Raw genomic sequence first — 20,203 nt, 5'->3', positions numbered from 1 at the left:
AAAATGACTGTATTTTTGACTCACACAAGAGGTCATCAGGCAGCTAGGACCCAAATCCAAGGAGGGTGGTGCAAATCCTGGACTCCTTCCCATCTTCCAAGTAAAGAAGAATTTGAGGATACCCAGCTTGGCCTCAGGCTTGAAAAGCTCCTGTTCTTGAGATCTGTTTGGTTAGATATGTACAAATGCATGTATTGTTTCATTTAGTTGGACATGAACAAAAATAAGGACATCCCAAAACTCTTCCTCCTCTGGCTGCTAAGAACAGCCAACCATGTGCTCCTGCCTTACCTTAGCACCCACCAAGTGCTAGAGCCAGCCTGGGGGCTCAGTCCTGAGCTCCAGCATGGAAATGGCCTGACCTGGTGGCACATTAAGGACAGAGCCACTAGCTCAGAGGGAGGCTTGTGTGTGCTGGAGGAGAGAGCGTCCCAAGCTCTGGAAGGTCCTGTGAGGGCCCAGGGCCCCTCTTGCCAATGGCACAGCGGGGCAGTGTGAGGTGGCTGTGTCATCTGATAGAGAGCAGGTAGGCATTGTTCTCTGCTCTTCTCTTCTGTTTCCCAATCTGTTTAACTGGCCCAGCTTTGCTGTGCAGTTTTTCTCTCCATTTGCCAGCTCCTGCCAGCCCTGGAAGCCGCTGCACCCTCTCCCTCCCTCACTGGCCTTTTCACACTGGAAAGGTTTTTAAAGGTCCCTCTAAGCAGCAGCTGCTGTGTGGCTTTTTGGTGGTTTTTTTGGTGTTTTTTATGATGGGCTGGAAATTAATTTCTTTTTCACTGGTGTTGGACTATCCATTCCCCATGTCACAGTGCAGAATGAGCTCGTAACTCTCCTGACTGCCTCATGGCTGAGTTATGGGGTCTTCTGCAGGGTAGCCCAAAGGGTTTAATTTAACAGTGGATGTTGGAGGAAAGCAATGGAGTTCTGACAACTGTCTAGTGCTTTTGCTGTCGGTGCACTTGGAAAATTTTCCTCAATATCTGACTGAAAGGTTCCTCGTCTTAAATTAAGCTCAGGCCTTCTTGTCCTTTCCATAGATGGAGAAAGGTGGATGTTTTTATTTTTCCTCCCTTCTCTTTTTGTTTGTCTGAATATTGTAACCATGTCTCCATCCTCCCTAGAATGAGCATCTCAAATGCTTTCCACCCCTCCTTGCCAACTGTCTCCTATAGATTTCCAGTCACTGTTGTCTGTCTCCCTTGGACTGTCTCCAATTGTTCACACCGTTTGGAAGATCAGCATCCCAAACTGGACAACATGTTCCAGCTGGGTCTGTAACAGCGTGGAAGGCACGTGAGGCTAACTTGGACTACTTGCACATGACATCCTTTCTGTGCTCTGATCCTGGCTGCCCTTGGCATGATCTTGAACCTATTTTGGGGCAAGTGGGGTGAAGTGCTTTGGTTGCTGTCTGGGCCACCTGTGGTGTCTCCTTGTCACCACACACGGACACTAATAAGGCCATCTGCTGTAGGAACCTGTGTCTGGGATCAGGGATGCTCGGGTGAGCTAATGTGAAAGGACAAAAGATGCCTGCTGCTTGCAGGAGCTGGAGTTTGTTAACCCCCCTGCAGATGCTCCACCGTGTACTTTGCTTCATGAGACTATTCACAGCCTGGTTTAATGTGCCTGTTAATGGTGAAGTTGGTAAGGTTGTGTCCACTGGAGCACTCTTCTCCTCACAGAACTGTGGAGGAGCCATGGGGAAAGAAACAAAGTCCTTGGTTTTTCCTCATCTCTAGCTCTGCTTTTCTGTAATTTACCCTTACAACCATCAGCAGGCTTCACATTTTTTTTAAGGCCCAGCTCATTTTTTGGTCCCCTTAATGACAAATAACATCTTAAGGGCATTGTCCCATGGCTTTGTCTCTCTCAAGGCAGTTCCTAATCCTGTAGTATTTGCTCAGCAGAATGGTCACTGGTTTTTCTGGACTTGCATGGAGGACATGGTATGGATCCAAGTGCAGTTCAGCAGCTGGGCTCTTGCGTGAGGGTGATTATAAACTAATAGAACTCGTTATGTTGGAAAAGACCTCTCAGATCATCACGTCCAACCCTTAACCCAGCAGTAAAAAGCCCCCAAGTGTCTTGTGGACTAAACTATGTCCCCAGGTGCCACATCCACAGGTTTATTGAACACATCTAGGGATGGTGATTCCACCGCTTTCCTGGTTTGCCTGTTCCAGTGCTTGAACACCCTTTTGGTGAAGAAATTTCTCCTAATATCCAGTCTACACCTCCCTTGGCATAGCTTGAGGCCACTTCCTCTTGTCCCATCCTTATTCTCTGGGGGCAGAGCTTGACCTCTACCTGGCTAATTGGGGAATTGTGGAGAGTGAGAAGATCCCCCCTGGGGCTCTTTTTCTCCTGGTTAAAGAGCCCCAGCTCCCTCAGCTGTTCCTCATTGGTCTTGTTCCTCCTTCTTGACTTTGGGGTGTGGAGGGCAAAGCTGAGGCATTGGTTGTGAAGCAGGATGGCAAATGAGAGTCATGAACAAGAGAGAATTTGTTATGGTTGCTTGTAGGCCAACCTGGCCGGAGGTGGAAGGAAGGGTGGGTCCAGCCAACAGCTGGAAAAGCTGAGTAGGAGCCCTGAACTTCCTGAGGGAAGGAGGGACTGAGATCTTTGAGTTGTTCTCCTCCTGTTCAGGATTGGACATGGATCTGATACACCCTGGAGACCATACAGCATTCTAGCAGTAGGGATGGAAATGCAGATGTATTCTGAGGGTCTGGAGTTACAATTCCTCGGGTGATGCTTGTGTGTGTAACACCTGTCTCGATGGAAATGACCAGAGAACCTGAGAAATCCCTCTTGTTTCTGAGGAGTTCACTCCCAGCTGGGCAAGGAAATCAGGATAACTGGCTTTTCTTGCCTTTAGCAGTGTATTTGAGGCAATCATCTATTTCTGGCAGCACTTGGGCACCACAAGTTCTGTGGGACAGCCCCTGTCTCTACCTCAAACTCATCTCCTGGAGTCAGGCGATTAGATGAGACTCTTTTTCATCTAAGTGCTTTTTGTTTTGCTTTCTAATCTGTGGAGGGAAGTTGGCAGATGTCATCTTTAAAGGTGAGGAAAATGGAGCCAACATTTTGTATTCCAGAAATCTCATTATTTTCCAACTAATATACTGATTTTGGATGCTTGGGGTTTGGCAGCGGCGCAAGGGTCATTGCTGAACAAAGCAGAAGCAGGCCCATCCTGGAGGAGCCTGCCTGGGTAAAATAAGCATTTTCTAAGAGTAGAAAACATGAATTCTCTGGGTCATGTCAAGGAATGAGGCCTTGTGGGTAATTTCCCTTTGGCTCTGACTTGATGAAAGCTTTTATAAAAGGAAAAAGTGTGTTTTAAGAAGTTACTTGATACTTATCTGTCCGGAGTGCTTTTCCCAGGCTGGATTTGGGGAGGGATTATCTCAGATTTTCATTTAGTTCTGAAATCCTGGGTATTGGTTTTATAAACTAAAACCCCTTCGCAGCAGGTTGCTTGTTCTGTCTTGTTGTTTTAGCTTGATGCCTAGGAAGGAATTTAAATTTCCTGAACGGATGGAGCCTGCGCCTCGCTGGGGTAAATCAGCATCGTTCAAATATTTAAAGGCAGATGCATCAATACTGGCAGCTGAGGATCTGGCTTACTTTGATTAAAATCTGATCAAGATTACTCAGCCTTGCCAAGGGACTTGGATTACCAGTCTATAAAAAGAAGAGGAGGAGAGGAGAGGACATTAAATATAAAAATAATCCAATGAAGGACGTTAAGCTAAACTCACTGCAAATTGAACAATAATGAAAACATCCTCCTTAAGCAGGTGGAGGGCAGCAGGGCTTGCAGGCAAGCAGGAGGCTTGGAGGTGGGGTTGAGGTAGAAATATTGCCCTGGGGTTTCTCATGGGCATGGCCTCATCTTTTAAAGGCAGGGTTTTTTTTTCAAAGGAGGGCCTTGCTCATTAAAAAACCCCAAGGAAGCATTGTGGGAGGAGATGTGGGTGACAAATCCTTTGGAAAATCCTTGCCTCTGCTTCCTCAGGAGACCTGGGCTAGTGCCAAATCTCACTAGCAAAGAGGTGATTGAAGCTGAGGAACAGAAAATCAACTCTCTTACAGATTGCAGAATGTGAAATGTGCTTTTGTCTTTAGGGTTTCTTACAGGGGTTGAATTTCAACTCTTCCCTTCCATCACAGCATTTTTTTCACCCTGGTTCTTCATTACTTTTTTAATGTAAAGCATACTCAAGGAATGTTATTATGCCATGGGATTAGGCTTGATAGCCAGTGACTGATGGGGACACTGCACCAAGCTCATTGCTTGCTGAGCCGTTTCAGGAGGCTGTCCAGCCATTTGGCACGTGTCTAGATTTCCCAAGATTTCTTATGCTTATGGTCTCTAAACCCTGGTCTAATGGAAGGTGACCCTGCCCATGGCATGGGCTTGAAACTAGATGGTTTTTAAGGTCCCTTCCAACCCAAACCATGATTCCCTGTGCTCCTGTGAAGTGCTGTAGCTATTAGTAGGTCAGGCACACATGGGTCCTAAACTTGTTGGGTTTTGAAGCCCCCAAATCCCACTGAGATCAGCAGATTTTCCCCTTCTCTTTATGGAGCATGCTGGCTAGCTGGGATGGGAAGGAAGCACATCCCTTGGTGATCTCTGTAGAAGGCATGTGGGTGGAAGGAAATCTGTGGGGGTTGGAGGACTTGAGCGTCCTTTTGACAGGCCACAGTGAGCAGGATGTGTGGAGAGCTGGCTGCTCTGAGACTGGAAGATGCTTTAACTCTGTCAGAGGACTCTGGGAGCCTGGAGAGTGGGGCTCTTAAAATAATCATAGAATCCTCAAAGGTTTGGGTTGAAAGGGACCTTAAAGATCATCTTTTTCCACCCTCCTTGCCACGGGTGGGGGAGGTGACTTAAAGTGACACATTCCAGGCTGCTGGAGGGAAGGCGACAGGGTGGCTGTGGGAGCTCCTGGGCAATTATATACACGGATGGTCAGGGACATTGCCTGAATGCCCCAGCAGTGATGGCAGTCTGTCCCTTTTTCTGTAGTCAGAATGAGGGTCGGATGAGGATAAGATTGTGTTTTAATAAATATTTGTTAGCAAGTGCCTTCCCCTCCCCCCTCCCCTCTAATATTGTTCATTCTCCTTGCAGGAACACGTGCGTGGTTCAGCTTCTGTTGCTCCATGTGTCGTGCTCCATTACTCCATCTCACTCGCAGCCACAGAGCAGGAGGAACACTGCCAAGGCTTTTTCTGGGAATTTGCTCTGGTCCTGCTACTTCCCTGGTGGTGCTCAACTGATGTGGTTTGTTTGCAGGGGGAATAAAATGCTCAACTGTCAGCTCCTGAATGGCCCGTCGGAGACCAGGGCAAGGAGCAGCCCCTCCTGCAGCTCTGTGTTACACAGCCATGGTAAGTTTTGGGCCGTGACTTTTGAGAGAGAAAAGTTGCTAAGCAATAAATGTGACCTTCTCACCGTGTTTTAAAGGATGTGAGACTTTGCTTAAGGCATCCTTAGGATAAAGGTTCTTCCCTCCCAACCTTTCTCCGGTGCAAAAACAGGGTCTGCAAGTGGCTGTGATACCCTGTGAAGAGGCAGCCCTGTCTGAGGTGTGATTGTACTCTCACGGGGTGTGAAAGAGTGTTTAACAACGTGGATAATTGAAATGCACTGGTGAGCATGTTTTTCAAACCCTTGCTTTCCTGCTGGAAACAAGATTATCCTTACCCAGACTAAGTGGCTGCAGGGAAGGTGGAGCTGCAGTGGTGCCTGGGCTGAGCCTTGCTTAACTTGAGGCTGAATTTCTGATGACTCACAAGGGATCCCAGCAGCCCCTCAGCTGCTTGCAGGTCTAAGGATGATCAGTGGTACTGTGCTTATGAACCAGCACTGCATTGAGCAGGGCTGGGACCAAAAGCCACCTCAGTCTCAAACTGCCTATAAAATGAAGCAGCTGAGGTGTCAGGTTTGCACCCACAGGCAAGTTCCAGAGAAATAATAAGGTAGATGCTTATTATTTAATAAGAAGGTTCTCGCTGCGTGCTTCAGTTTCTTTCAGGCCATGGAAGGGAGCAGGGAAAATCTGAACCATCTGATGTACATTAGTAATGAGAGATTAATGTTGTGCATGAACAGGCACTTTATTACTGCAGAAGGTGGTGATACTGAGTATCTTATACTTTCTGATTTATAAATCCTTCCTGATCTGGAGTCTTTGGTCAACCATCTTTGTACACAAAGCCTGAGGAGTGGGATGGGAAAGCCCCTTTTTGCACGCCTGCAAACCTCTGCTGCCAGGTCACAGCAGCTTCAGAGCATTTGTTAAGCAGTGGTCAGCAGTTTGTGTAGCTCCACAACCCACACCTGTGCCTCAGCATCCTGGCCTGCAGAGCCTCTGTGCTCGCTCAAGAGCTCCCCTCAGCTCTGGCTCTTCAGGTTGTTCTCTGAGCTCTGCTTAAACCATCTGTCCCATCTGGATTTCTCCTCTCCAAGAGCTGGACAAGGCAGCTGGCAAGCTCAGTTGTAGCACCCTTTCTTCTTGCCTTTTTTCCCTGAGAAAAGAGGGTTAATGTGGGTTTGGCTCCTTTGGCCCACCCCTAATAACTTTCCACCCTGATGGCTGATTGCAGCTCTGTATGCCAGACACCTTAAAGATAACGAGTTCCTAGCAGCTTGATATAAATAGATGGCCAGGGAGAAGACTTTATCTTTGCCCCTCTCTGCCAAAGGACTTCAATCCTTATCAGTGCAAGAGCATCTGTGAGTGAGAGAATGAGGAACCTGGATGTCATGAATGCCTCTGGGGAAAACTGTTCTCGGAGACAGTACCCTACTGCATCCTGCAGAATCCCACTGGGATATGTAACTCCATGGGAAATGGAAGTATTGCTGGCCCTGCTAGGGGCTGAGCACTGTGTGAGGCTTTCTGTTGTTTGTTTTCCCTGCATCCTTTAATCAGAGACTCGAAGGAGTGATGTGTGTGGTGTTGCCAGGCTGACTTTGAGCAGGAAGCACAGGGACAGGAGCCTGGTGCTGGAGCAGAGGATTGCAGCCTGATTCCCAGGGGGATGAGACTGTTTTAGCCTCTGGCTGGTTGAAGGGGCATCTTTCTCCTTCAGCAGCTCTTGTTTTCCCTTGGGAATAGCCCCTGTTTCTAGGATGGTCCTCCAGCTCATCACCCAGCTCCCTTCCTGCCCTCTTTGCCTTTTGCAGAAAGCTGTTTAATCAAGGGTGTATCAAAATCCATCTGTCTACACTGGTGTCAACAACTTGGCTTCAGGGACATTTTAAATCATTTTCTAACTGAATTCTGTAATGGATTTTATTGCTGAGAGAATGGAAACCAGGGCAGCAAAGGTATTTTAATTACATCTGATTGTGGCATCTTGCAGACTTGCCCTGTCAGTTGTTCTGGCACGGCACCATTTAGAGCCTGCTTTTGCCAGCATGGGCACATTAGCTGGAGGGAGGTTACTGATCACAGAGGAAATCATTGATATTTTACTACTATATTATCTTGGAGCTGTGTCTTCTTTTTGTACCTTGCTTTTGTGGCATCAACTTCTCCCGCTCTACAGGATTCCAGTCCTGTATTGTGTCATCTGGGGGCAGTGAAAACCAGCCACCTGCCCTATTATTGTATGGGCATCATACTGGGGTGGAGCAGAAGTGCTTTGCTTGCTCTGAAGAGAAGCTGTGTTGCTGCAAGGGAGATGTCTCTCTGAAGCCTTTCCCCAGCTCACATCTTGGTTTCACAGCCTGTTAACATAGAAACAGCTCCCCTTTTTCTGGGTCAAGCAGGGGAAGATTGAAATGCTGTCTCCGGGAAGACTATTTGGGGAAAGAAGGAAGGAATGTGACAGGGAAAGGCTGAGGGTCTCACTAGGCTGAAACACCCTTGTCAGACCCATGGGATGGGATCAGCAGCTGGAGTTAGTCCTGGACAGGCAGGGGTGTGGTAGATGCAGTAAAGCACATTTTTGGAAGTGCCTGCTCACCACACAAGAGGAGCTCCAGCTGGGTACATGTGGGAATGCCAAGAACTATTGTATCTGTACACATTTAAGGTGTATTTTCACTGACACTCAGGGCTCATGGTCTCTGAACAAAGCAGAAGCAGGCCCATCCTGGAGGAGCCTGCCTGGGTAAAATACACATTTTTTAAGAGTGGAAAACATGAATTCTCTGGGTCATGTCAAGGAATGAGGCCTTGTGGGTAATTTCCCTTTGGCTCTGACTTGATGAAAGCTTTTATAAAAGGAAAAAGTGTATTTTAAGAAGTTATGATGCCTGCGTGTTTTCTGGAGCATTCAGCAGGTAGCAGCTCCCAGTGCCCATACTTTGACTTGCCATTTCAAACTGCTCAGCAGGCAGGACTGTTTGAATCTAACCTGGGGTCTGGAGGAATGAGAGTCTGAGGAGGAGGAGGGCAGAGCTGATGTCATTTTTCTACATGACTGCTAATACTGCTTCCATTCTTCCCAAAGCTTTTGGCTATGATTTAACAGGTAGCTCAATCCTCAATAATCACAATTTTTCAATGTTGGAACATGTCTGTGTTCCTGACAACACTCATCTGTGTCATTTCCTCCTCTTAATAGTTGTAAGCTCAGCTGCAGATGAGAAGTGCTTTGTTTGTGACTCCTGGGTGCTCTGCTCTTGATGCATCTCCCACAGATGCAGGGCAAACTCCGCTCCTCCCGTCTGGCCTGGCTTGCAATGATGGATTAAGTGGGTAAGTAATAGAGTGGTAATGAGATAACCACTGACACCAAGCATTAACGTGGGAATAAATGAAGTTACCAGCCAGAACTAATGGCCTGAACTATCACTGGGTTGTAATTAATGAGTGTGGTGGCTGAGATTTACAAGGATATTTTAGGATGCTCCTTGCATGCAGCTTTGGGTTTTATGGCTTGGTTGGAGAGAAATCGGTTAATGCCAAGAACTTAATGAATGGGCAGAAGCTGTTCTTTGTCAGTTTGAAGTGCCCTTCTTGTGGAAGAGGCCAGAATGGCACATGTGGAATGTCTGCCTTTTCATTACTTCAGGGACTGCAGGAGGGTGGGATGCTGTGGCCTCTCAGTCTCTCCACCTCTCAGTACGAAGTTTCTTGCAGCTCTTATTTCTTCTGTTTTATTAGGTCAGAGTAGGAGGAGTCCTGGTAGAAGCAGTGCATCTGAAGTGAACCTATGGACAAGTTCACTTGTATGTAGAAGAGATTGCCACCCAGGACCTCTGAACTGAGCAATGACAAGTTGCCCTGTTTTGCCCCATGAAGGTGGGACTTCTGGTTTCTTCTTCAGGTCTTCTCCTTCTTGCTGCCCTGGCTCTGTCACCTGCATGTCATCCCCTCTCTCATCCTGCTCTGATGTCCATGTGATCCAGCTGCCTGTACCTCATGCAGGAGTTTCCTGGAGCAGGAAATGAGGTGTCCATGCCCAGAGGGCTTTGCCTGGAGACCCAGCCCTCCCTGCTCGTGCAGCTTTCTGCGTGTGTGACCCTGCTTAACGCTTCTCAGACATGTAAGAAACATTTCAGAGGTGGTTGCTAGGCTGTTGCAAGAAACACAGCAGAGCAGTCAAAATTCTTCATGATAATTGGTGGGAATATTCCAGCCACCTCACTGCTGCCTTCCTCATCTTTCCATGGCAACCCTCCCTCTACAGCAGCCCAGGTGCTTGTGGTTGGATAGAGTAGGAGTTTCTGAGTCCTCTGTCTTCCAAATCACCCCTTGGAGCATGGAGGGAACATCTGTACTTTTAAAGTATGGGCATCATGTGATACAACAAATTACTTCACTTGCTCTAACCATGTTCTTTTTTCTTTATGCTGGCAGAGACAGAAAACTTTGGAAACGTGCCTGAATCAGACCCTTGCATTTCTTTGGTGGAAAGAGCTGTTACCTTGTTTTTTAATGGGGAGAGAAAGGTGCAGAAAGACCTGAGTGTTTCTTTTCCTTCCCATGGTCTGAGCAGCCACACCTCTCTGTGCTGGCGAGAGGAGTGGGACCACACTCAGCATCTGGCAAGCAAAGGGAAGGACAATCTTTTTCTCTCTGGCAGAGACAGCCTGGATGGAGCTGTGATGTCTCCTACAGGAAGCCAGGATGGTGGCTGGAAGGAACAGAGAGAGAGCAGAAAGGAGAGAGAGAAAGAGAGGTCAGGTACTGCCTCATCCCAATTTCTGTTCCCTGCTGTACACAAGGGTGTATGGGACACAAGACAAGACACAGAGGGAAGCTGCCTCTTGGATGATGCCCAGCTCTGCCAGAGTTGGGCATTGCAGAGCAGAGGCATCTTCCTGCTCCCCACTTCTCTGAATCATTCTCCATGCATGTCCTAGTACCATTATCTTTTCCCAGACCGGTTTTACAGGCATTTTTACTGATTCCAAGGGAAAATGAGACTCAACTGGCCACTGGCAAACCCAGTGCCCAGACTTGGGGAGGTTGCCACTTTGTCTGGAAGGATTACTACATCCTCTGTAGCTCCCTTCCATGTTGAAAAGGAAGAGGAAGAAATTTCCATCAGGCTCAGAAAGTTCCTTTCCATGCTGAACAGGAAAAAAAAAGAAATTTCCACCTGCTGGGTCAGCACAAGCCAAGACCCAGACTGAACAAAGAATGGGCAGTGTATTCAGGGATATGTAAATCCTCCTCTCCCAGCCTTGGGGAGTTTATTGCCCTCCACGAAGTACACAGTGTGGCTGTCATTCCTGAGCAGCCCAGGCAGGCTGTTAAATGACAAGGGAAAATTAGCCAGTCTGTTCTCCAGAAGGCAAGAGAGTAGGAATTTTCCTCCAACTGGTTCAGGACAAAGTTAATGTAGGGAAAGCCATTAAAATTAATGCTGGTAAACAAGAATAAAAACCAGCAGGGTTGTAACAAAATTTGGACCAGACTGGGTTTCCCAGCTGTCGTGCTGCTCACTGTCTTAAAGGCAGGGGGCAGAGGGAGGGGGTAAGCTGAGTTCAGACAAGTCTTGCTGGAGAGGCTGTCAGGTTGGAGCTGGGGCATCTGGGCTCATTTGGCACCAACTTTATGGTCCAGCCTTCTCATCCCCTCAGGCTGGCTGTCTTTTTCTGGGAAGCAGCGATGCTGTTTTTTTCCGACGGTCATTATGTGTTTTATACATTCTTGTTATTCATTTGCTCTTCTCCAGAGGCTCCCTCCCCATTCAAGCCCTGCTTCAGGGCTCTGGCAATGTGTCCACGTGGCTGCTGGCTGCAGGTGTTTTGTGTGAGCTGGTTTGAGAGCAGATCTTGGGCTGTTGGGGCAGTGACTTGCTCCAAGAAACTTGTCTTAAGTTCAGATGGGAAAGGTGTGAAGAGGCACAGTTTTGTGTTACTACTCTCTTCTAGGTAAACAGCTTTTTCCAACCCCACAGTGTGCAAACATGAGCCAGGCAACTTCTCCAGAATGTTTCGTACTGGATATTTAGCTGACTTGACACACTTTGGAGTAAGTCAAATCTAGTATAACCAATCCAAAATATCTAGCCCCAGACTAGAAATAATGCCCCATATTTTCAGGTGACTGGTGGTGGTGATGGTACTGGTGAGAAGGAAGAGGTACAAAAGCAGTCAGCCACTTTCTTGCAGTGTCTGAGGAGTTGGATTGCATGTTTGGAAAAAAGAAAGCAAGAGTCTGAGCACCTTCAGCACAGATGCCAACATCCACAGGAAACTTTTCTGCTCCCCAAGTCAGTGAAAACAACAGAGAAATATCCTTTAATTCCTGAAAAAATATCATATCCCTTGTATATCTTCCTAATGAGGCTGTGTTTGCTCAGAGCTCAATGGTTTTGATGGTCCTGTCCTGGATGGTCAGGTTCTGCAGGTTGGGTGGGTTCTGGAATGTCCATGCAGCAACTCACAGAGCCAAGTGGAGCTGCTGAGATAAGGAGCTCTGATGCCTCCAGCCCAGTGCAGGGAACTAGAGCTGGATGTCTGAAATTATTCTCTGTGAAGAGAAGGAGGAGAGTCTGGACAGGTCACGCCTCTTGCTGGAACAGAAAGCAGTGTGGAGAGAGGCCCAACACACAAATTTTCTTTTGGAGCTCTCATCCCTGTGGGAATTCACAGGCTGCCTCTGTGGGGAGGCATCAGCCCCTTCTTAGCAGTCAAGCTGCTGTCAGGTTGGTGTCTCAGAGGTGGAGAGCTTTCTTTTGTTTTTCATGAGACATTACCAAAGAGTCGGGGTGACAGAATTATTTTTTTGTGGAAGTAACTATGTGAAGCATTTCTTTTGTATTTGGATTATTTGAAAGCTAAAACTGTTCATGGGTTTTAAAATGCATGTCCCCTCCAGGTTGCTTTACTTTGTTTTGTTTCTTATTCCCTCTCCCTTATTCCTCAGAGGGAACCATCCAAACCTACACAGTGTGTTATTTCTTTGAGAAATGCAATCGTTTTGCAGTCAAACCTAGGCTGGAAATGCTGGTGATTCATTTGTCTGAGAAATTTAAAAAGGCTCGGATGGAACAGAAACTAGGCTGGTTCAGGGAGAGTTTTCTTGTGTGTGAAGACCCACTTCAGCGGGGGAGTTCTTTTTTATTGGAAAAAGACGTTTTTATAGGCTTTGTTTGGAAGACTTGGGCTCCAGCCATTCTTCTGTTGCAGCTTTTTGTAGGGTACCAAGATCTGGAGCCTGGCTATCCTAGTTCCTGCCTGCTGCATTGCAGAGTTCCATGATTCCAGCACCAGTTCCATGATTCCTTTGTTCTTTAGGGTCACTGCTTCTGCAGGGTGGGATGGATGTGATGCCATTTTTGCCTTGACTGCGCTTTGTCTCACAAGTCTTTCCCAAACACAAGCATCATATGGATGCACTGCTGTGTCTTGAGGGCAGCAGGCATCTCCTGCTATCACATGGTGAGGGGTCCAGGCCCTACATTCATCTTTAGGGTCTGCTCAAGCTCCTCCTCACCAAGAACCTCTTTCTGAAGTTTCCCAGCATCCAGCAAGGTTCAGAGCTAGGCAGGAAGGCTAGGCAGCTCGTGACCACCACAAGTCCTCTGCAGAATACCTTTTTGGCCTCCAGTTTCCCCATTTATAAGCCAGGCATTTTTAAATGGTATGCTCTTTGAGACTTCTGTTCCTTCAGACAACAGGGACTTGTGGAAACCCTCCAGGCAGTGGCTGAAATCAGATGAGCTGATATGTCACATGCCAAGAGTAATCCCAGTTTTGGGGGGCTGTTCTTAACATCTCCATGGATGTCCCAGAGGTAGCTTGATTGGAGGCAAGGAGTACCATGGAAACAGGACTGGGTGAGAGGCTTGGGCAGTGGGGAGGCTTTGCAGGGCTCAGGAGTGGTGGCAAGTGCCAGTCTGTGTGGAAGTAGAGCAAGAAGTGGGCTGGATAGAGGAGACCACCACTCCTTTAATGACTGCTGAGAGAGCTGCCACCTCTGCTGCCTGGTGCTGGCCAGATCCATGGTGCGACTGCTCATCTCCAGTCCCCTGTGCCTCACATGCTGCTGTTCCTATAAATAGTCCTCTGGGAAGCGGAGCATGGAGCCACCACAGATGGCCCCCAGTTACAAGTGCAGTCGTGTGTGAGATCCCAGAGAGGAGCTGTCAATACTTTGCCTCGAGCCACCCATGAAACCTCATTAAAAATGGTGTCCTGTTCCTTCACCCCCCTCACCCCCTCGCTTCCCACTCCGACTCGCCTGCGTTCAAGCTCCCTTATTAAACATGCACTCCCAAGCAAGGAGCGCTGCCTTTTCCTTAATTGAGGCATAATAATTAGAGCATTAACACATTAGGAGGGTGAGACAGCATGTTTAGCTTTTGTGATTAATTATCTGAGGATTGTAATAAGTTGTTAAGACATTAATTACTCTGGCATGTTTATTGCTCTTTATTGCAGAACAGACACTTGGTAGCAGCAAGTGCTGGCTCGTCTGGAAATGGAGTGAGAAGTGGTCTGATGGGAGCAGACCACCTACTCATCCTCAAAACAGAGAGCTGCTGCTGGTGGCAGCAAGGTGGGGAAATTCCCCTGGCTGTGCCTTGGTGACCAGATAGGTTTATTTCCCACAGGTGGGTATAGAAATGGTACCTGAGTCCCTTAGGACAGTCCAGGACCTGGAAAGTCCTTTCTGATCTTTTCATCTGGATTTTTCTGCTCTTTCAAATGAAGTGTTTCCTTCCTGATGTTTTGAGGTCCCCCTGATTTGGATCACTGTGTTGCCAAGTTTGATTGGCATGGCTCAGTCTCTGTCTGGATCTTACCTAAAAGGCGTTCAGTATTAAAGACAAGCTGAAGTTTGGAGCATCAGCAGAGGCCAAGGAATGAACCAGGACTCCACTGGCCTCCCTCACCCTGCCATTGGATGAGTTTTCCTTTGGAGTTTGGGGCAGTAGGTTAGGGGAAGGGCTGGAGAGGTTTAGACTGCTGCAGCCTCTTGTTTGCACAGCAAGCTCCTCTGTGTGCCCTAGACAGCTCCATGTGGGTCAGTCAGGCTGGGGCTGATGGCAGAGTTCAGGCCTGGAGGAGGAGCGGTTCTTGTGTGTTCCTGAAACTCTGAGGAAGAGAAAACACAATGTCATAAAAAAGACATGTCATCAAAACAGCAGGATGACATGGTGGACCTGTTCCCAGTCTTCTGCTCTTCCCATGAAATACTCATGCTGATGGACCCTCTCTGCCCAACTTCTCCTTGCAGTTATCTGGCTGGGAGGAACACAGGAGATGTGACGGCAGCGCCAACACCTGTCACAGATAAAGAAATTTGGGAAAATTATGAAAAACAAGAGGGCGGGGAAGCCATGGGAGTAGTGTGTTGATATCAACTTCCTTTGGGACCCCTGGAACCCAATGTTTCCTGTCTCTAGGCTGTTCTGCATCCTCACGTTATTGCAACACGGGGGGATCCTCTGTTGCCTCTTTTTAGAGCTAAAACACAAGATGATCCTGACAGGTCTTTGTCCTTCCAGGACTGTCCCAGTGGTCACTTTCCCTGTGGCTTCCACCAGCTCAAGCCAGCGTTGCTGTCACTCAGTTGTGTGAATGGCTGTGGAGAAAAACTCCCTTCCCTGTGTATAATCTGGGATCTGTCCTGTGTCAGCTGAATGTGATTTGCTGCCTTCAGCCCCTCAGAGCCTGGTCTGGCCCTCACTAGCCCAGCCTGGGACTGGCACTCGCTGTCAGGGACCTGCTCTCTGCATTCAGAGTGTGGGACGCGCCAGCCTGGCACTCCCTGCTCCGCCCGGGGGACAAGGCAGGTCGTGACTTATGCATTTTATCACTACAAAGAGAATTTCCTCTAGATGTGTGCGATAAGGCAGTGGGGCTGACCTGTGATCCTGGCATTGAGCAGCGTTAATGACTCCCCTTTGCAGGTAATAAGCAGCAAATGTACACATTTTGGGGAGATCTGAATATTTTTTTTCTCTTTTTAAGACTGCTGTCTTCCTAGGCCAGACTTAATTAGCAGACCTCATTATTTCCTGAAATGTAACTTGACTTCTATTGAATGAGAATTGTTCAGTGGATGGGAAGCAGCAGAGCAGTGCTGCAATATTCATATTGTTTTAATTGCAACATTAACATTTCATGCCGCTCTTGGCACACTTTCAGGTGCGGCCCTTCAGCTCAGTGCAACACTGTGAAAGGCTGGATCAGAACAATTAGGATAGAGTGACTGGATTTCTGGATTTTCTTTTTTTTTTTTTTTCCCTTCTATTTTAATGAACATAAGCTTGAATTCAGTCCCCATCCCTCCTTTTGTTGGGCAGAACAGGGAGTCACCACCCCTGGAGTGAAAATCCTTTTTTAAATTTTTTTTAATTGAGTAAAGGATGTGCTGTAGCACATGTTTAAATTGTCTTTTTGTGGAGCTGAAGCCCCACAGGTACAAGTGATACGTGACCCACCAGGCTGAAGGCACCTCCTGGGACTTGACCTTTACCAGGTGAATCAGAGAAGTCCCAAAATGTGTCTGGCCAGCTGGGATAGTGTCACAAATGAGCTGGAAGGAAAAAGGTTATTTCTCATTTCTCAGTTTCTGCCAGGGCTCTGGAATGCCTGAGGCTGGAAATGACACTCGGAACAGGTAAGGACTGGGTTACCAGTGCAGATCCTAAATGAGCACAGGGATCACCCTGCTCTATCCCTAAATTGCACACAGGGCTGGGCTTTGTGACAGGGGGGTCAGACAGCTCTGAAATGCAGGGCTCAGCCTTAGCAAGGTTGTTATCACACTGGGGATGTGAGAACATTAATTGATTCTAAGGGAGACCCAGGAGGCTGCTGCATCCCCTTCAGAAGGAAGAAGAAAGGTTTCTGAGGCTCACTCTTTCCTCCTGGGGAAGGACACCCATGCTGCTGCCTGCCAGCCCTGTGCTGGCACTGGCAGGTCTGTGCGGGGGCTGGTGGGCAGCAAGGACCTGTGCGTGGAGCAATGGGCTCCTTTCAAGTGCCACCCATCAGTCAACAGCTAAAGAGCAGCTTGATGTGTAAGTGATCCTGCTGAGAGCTCACCAGGCACTGCTCCAACTCTGGACTGCTCTCCTGGCATCTCCTGGCAGCAGTCTGTGGGTGAAACCTCTTTCTGGAAGATGAAATCTCTGTCCATGCAGAGGAGAGGCCATGGCAGAGTTGTAGGGGTGAGGATGCTTCTCAGCCCATCAGTTCTGCCCCTTGGAGCTGGGCATGTCACTTCCATTTTAAGCAGCAGCTGAACTCATCCATAGGTTTGGGAGGGTAATTAAGGCTGGAAATGCAGAAGGACTTCAGCTTGGTCTCTGGAAGGAAGACAAGGGAAGGGCACACATTCCATTTCCATGGGCTTCACATGCCACCTTGGCTGGCTGGCTCTCCTATCAGCCAAACAGGCCCGAAAGCTTCTCCTGCTGGTACAATGTGCAGTGGGATCCATGAAACCTCATCTTCTCTGGATGTACCGTTTGGGTTTGGAGTCTCTGGTGTCCAGTAAGTTATTTGTGCTGAATGGAGCATCTCCCTTTCCTGGGATATTTATAGCATCTATCCCACACAAATTGTCTGATGTCTAATGGGGGATGATACACTACAGTTTGGATGGTGCTAATAATGTCTCTCCTCTGTTTGGTAGTCTGTTCCCATGAAATTTATAGCCTCTGACTGTCTCCAAGACCTCTCTTGCTCTGTCACATCAGCTTGAAATCTGTTTGCAGGGTCAGAAGTTTCTGGGGAGTGGGCAGAGGACAGACGGGTGCAGCAGGATCGCACCTGCCTTGCGCTCCTTGGGAAATCGGGCTGCGAATGCGCAGAGCCGGGCACGGGGGCAGCTGTGGCTCGGATCGCGGGGTTCGTGCTCGGGAAAGCAATGCGGTGGTGTGGGAGGAAGGTGATGAGCTCCGAGCGCTCCTCCCCTGCCGCTCCTCGGGCACGTTCGAGCTGCCTGGGGCGAGCAGCGAGAGCCCAGCGTGGCCCCTTGTGGGGAACTGCCCCCGCGGAGGATAAACGAGCCAGCCCGGAGCTCCTGGCTGCTGTGAGGAATTGCCTGGCTAAAGGATAATGAATGCCGCAGCAGGAGACAGAGCGTTTCTCTGAGGCCATTCATCCCCTTTATCACCCTGCTAACAAGCCCCAGAGCGACTTTAGAGAGACTTCTCTGGAGCAGCACCATCCCTCAGCCGCGCTGCTGGCTGGGTGCTGCGGGTCAGGGGTACTGCATGTGGCTGGAGGGCTCAGCAGGAGAACCATGGAGCACCTCGCAAAACACAGCCCCGGGTTTGGATCTCTGCTCTGGGACTGTGCCTTGGCTTTGGTTTGGCTGGCGTGGAGACCGTGCCCTCCTTCAGGCCGTGCGTGGTGCCAACTGGGAGATCCGGATGTAAAAGCCAAGCATCCGTCTTTTTTAAAGTACTTCTGGGCAGCACCTGCAGCGCCCTTAGGAGGATTGCTCCATCCTAACTCCCAGCTTGCCTAAGATTTAAGAGCTGTAAGGTTTACACAAGACCCAAGAGGAGTTTGGGGCCGCCAGCACGTAGGTAGGTTGGTTCTGCTTCACTTGCAGCACAGCTGAGGCTGTGCGTGAGCCTGGTGAGAGGAGGAAAGGGCAGGAGTGATGTGCTCTTCATAAGAGCTAATAAAAGCTAATCCATCCCTTTGCTCCAAGACAGTGGGAAGCATTAGTGGCTGGCTGAGTGCCTCCTCCACTGCTGGGTGCCTCCGCCTTCCCGCTGGCTGGGAGCAAAGCGTGTCCTCCCGTGGTGGGGAAGGATCTCTGGCAGAGCTGTGCTGCCTGCAACTGCTCTCTGTAGCTGCCATGCCTCCTGGGAAGGAAAAACTGCCAGAAAACCCAGACAGGTGAGTCTGGGAATGAGGATGGACATCCCTCAGGCAATCTCTCATGGAAGGCCTCAGCTCCAAGCAAGTACCTTGCCTTTGCTCCAGGGCTTGGACCACGGCTTGTGGGAGCAGAGAGCATCACCTCTGCTTTGACTGGTGTGTATGAGACCCTCAGAAAGGCTGGAGCCTGTTGAGCCCAAATAGGTGCCCAAATAGGTTGGAACACCTTCACCAGACAGCCTGTGTGCTCACCTGTGCACTGTGTGTGCAGGTATGAGCTGTGCCACCCTGCCAAGAGCAATTTGTGTCTGGGGCACAGTGCACAGTGGGTGATCAAGTAGAAATAATTGCCTGTAATTGGAAGTTTTTTCTTTTTCATCCTGTGTGTTTTCTTAATTTCTCCTTCCTCTCCTCCTTCCAGGTTTAGCTGTTGGGGAATGCATTCTGTGTGGTCCATGGTAAACACCCCACAAGCAGTGCTAGTGGGAGAAGGGAAAGCAAACAGGGGATAATGTGCTGGTTTTGGGTGTCCTCAGCAAATGCTGGTAGTGGTTTTATAGGGGCAAAGAAGGATGAGAAAAGCTACAAAGCTTTGCAGATAGTGGGGGCAGAGTGCCATGGTAGATAATTGTGTGGTTCTAGTGAGGGGAGAAACAGCAGGAGAGCAGCAGGTGGTGGGGGTGGCCTGGAATGTGTTTGCAGAGCTGTGGAGCAGAGGAGAAAGTGTATCATGGAGCCAGGTGTCTCCTTGAGTGCGAGCAGCAAGAGGATTGTAAGCCTGATTTTTTTCTCTATTTTTTTTTTAATCAGGAGGTCTCCAAGCATTTTAAAAGGAAGCTAACATCACAGATTGAAAAATTTCCCTTCTTGAGGCTTCAGTGACTAAGTTTGGAGCCAGCCAGAGGAACCTGTGAGTGTTGAGCCTTTGTCACAAGCTTTCCTCCCAAAAAGTCTGCACTCCAGACTCTGGCCTCTCTCCCAGACCCCTGTGCTGACCAGACTGATGATGGGGAGTTCACTGGAGGCCAGTCATGTCCCACGAGGTGGCATAGGACATGTTGCCTCCTGTGGCCAGTGCTGTCAGCTGGACTGCCTCTGGAAGGGAGGATGTTGGCAAGCCAAGTGGCCTTTCAAAGCAGGCTGGAATTTAAAGGGGTGCCAGGCCATGTGAGCCCCTTGACCCCTCAGTGCTTTGGGAGGAGTTCACTTTCAGTCCAGAAACATCTGGTGCTTTTTCTTCTTCTGCCAGCACCATTAAATGTCGAGTTGAAGGGAAACACAATACATCACCTTCCTCGTGGGCTGCCATTCAGCCAAGAGTAACAGAGATTAGCCTTCAATCACACGAGGGCTGGAGCTGAAGGAAACCTTCCCGAGGACACGCTGGAGAAACATTTTCATTAGCAGAGGAGAACATGATGGAGATGAAGTGGCCCTTCACCTCGGCTGCCAGACCTCTCGCCTGCCTGGTGTTAACAAGGAATGCTAACTGAGGGGCTGGGGCCAGCTGCAGTGCTCTGAGTGCTGTCTGCATCCAGATGTGAGAGACAGCTGTGACACAGCAAAGCACTGCTTTTATAGTCGGGTGGGGGTGGTCTTGGTTTTCCTCCTGCCTATGAGCTCTCACTGCTAGAAATAAACTGTCTCTCTCGACTGAAAGGAGAAAACATGTGCTAAGAACACACCCGAGTGGGTGTGGGCCAGGAAAACAATGTCCCTGGGTGATAGTGTCCATGGGGCCAGGGGGTATCACAGCCTCTGCCTCCTGCAATAAGTTTTGCAAATTTAGCAGGACTGCCTTGGTGGTAGTAGGGGCTTTCTCTGCTCCATGGAAAGCTGCTCCACAGCTCTTTGCTCTTACTCTGCATACCCCTAAGGCAGTTGAGGTGCCCAGGATTCACTTCCGCTATGGATGTTGAC

At 48.8% G+C, this 20,203-nt stretch overlaps 1 long non-coding RNA gene across 1 annotated transcript in view; it reads left to right on the top strand.

Annotated features, from left to right (window-relative positions):
* LOC119704038 overlaps positions 1–20,203 on the top strand; it is a 116,308-nt gene that overhangs the window by 66,903 nt on the left and 29,202 nt on the right. The window contains exons 4-10 of the long non-coding RNA XR_005257818.1: positions 5,315–5,409; positions 8,599–8,732; positions 9,141–9,278; positions 9,837–9,928; positions 10,063–10,158; positions 13,874–14,046; positions 19,094–19,193. This is a non-coding gene — a long non-coding RNA (uncharacterized LOC119704038). The remainder of the gene's footprint in view (positions 1–5,314; positions 5,410–8,598; positions 8,733–9,140; positions 9,279–9,836; positions 9,929–10,062; positions 10,159–13,873; positions 14,047–19,093; positions 19,194–20,203) is intronic.

Source organism: Motacilla alba, chromosome 8 (assembly GCF_015832195.1).
Source record: "Motacilla alba alba isolate MOTALB_02 chromosome 8, Motacilla_alba_V1.0_pri, whole genome shotgun sequence".
Taxonomy (NCBI): Eukaryota; Metazoa; Chordata; class Aves; order Passeriformes; family Motacillidae; genus Motacilla; species Motacilla alba.
Note: the sequence above shows the minus strand (reverse complement) of the source record. Positions and strands in the feature narration are given on the sequence as shown.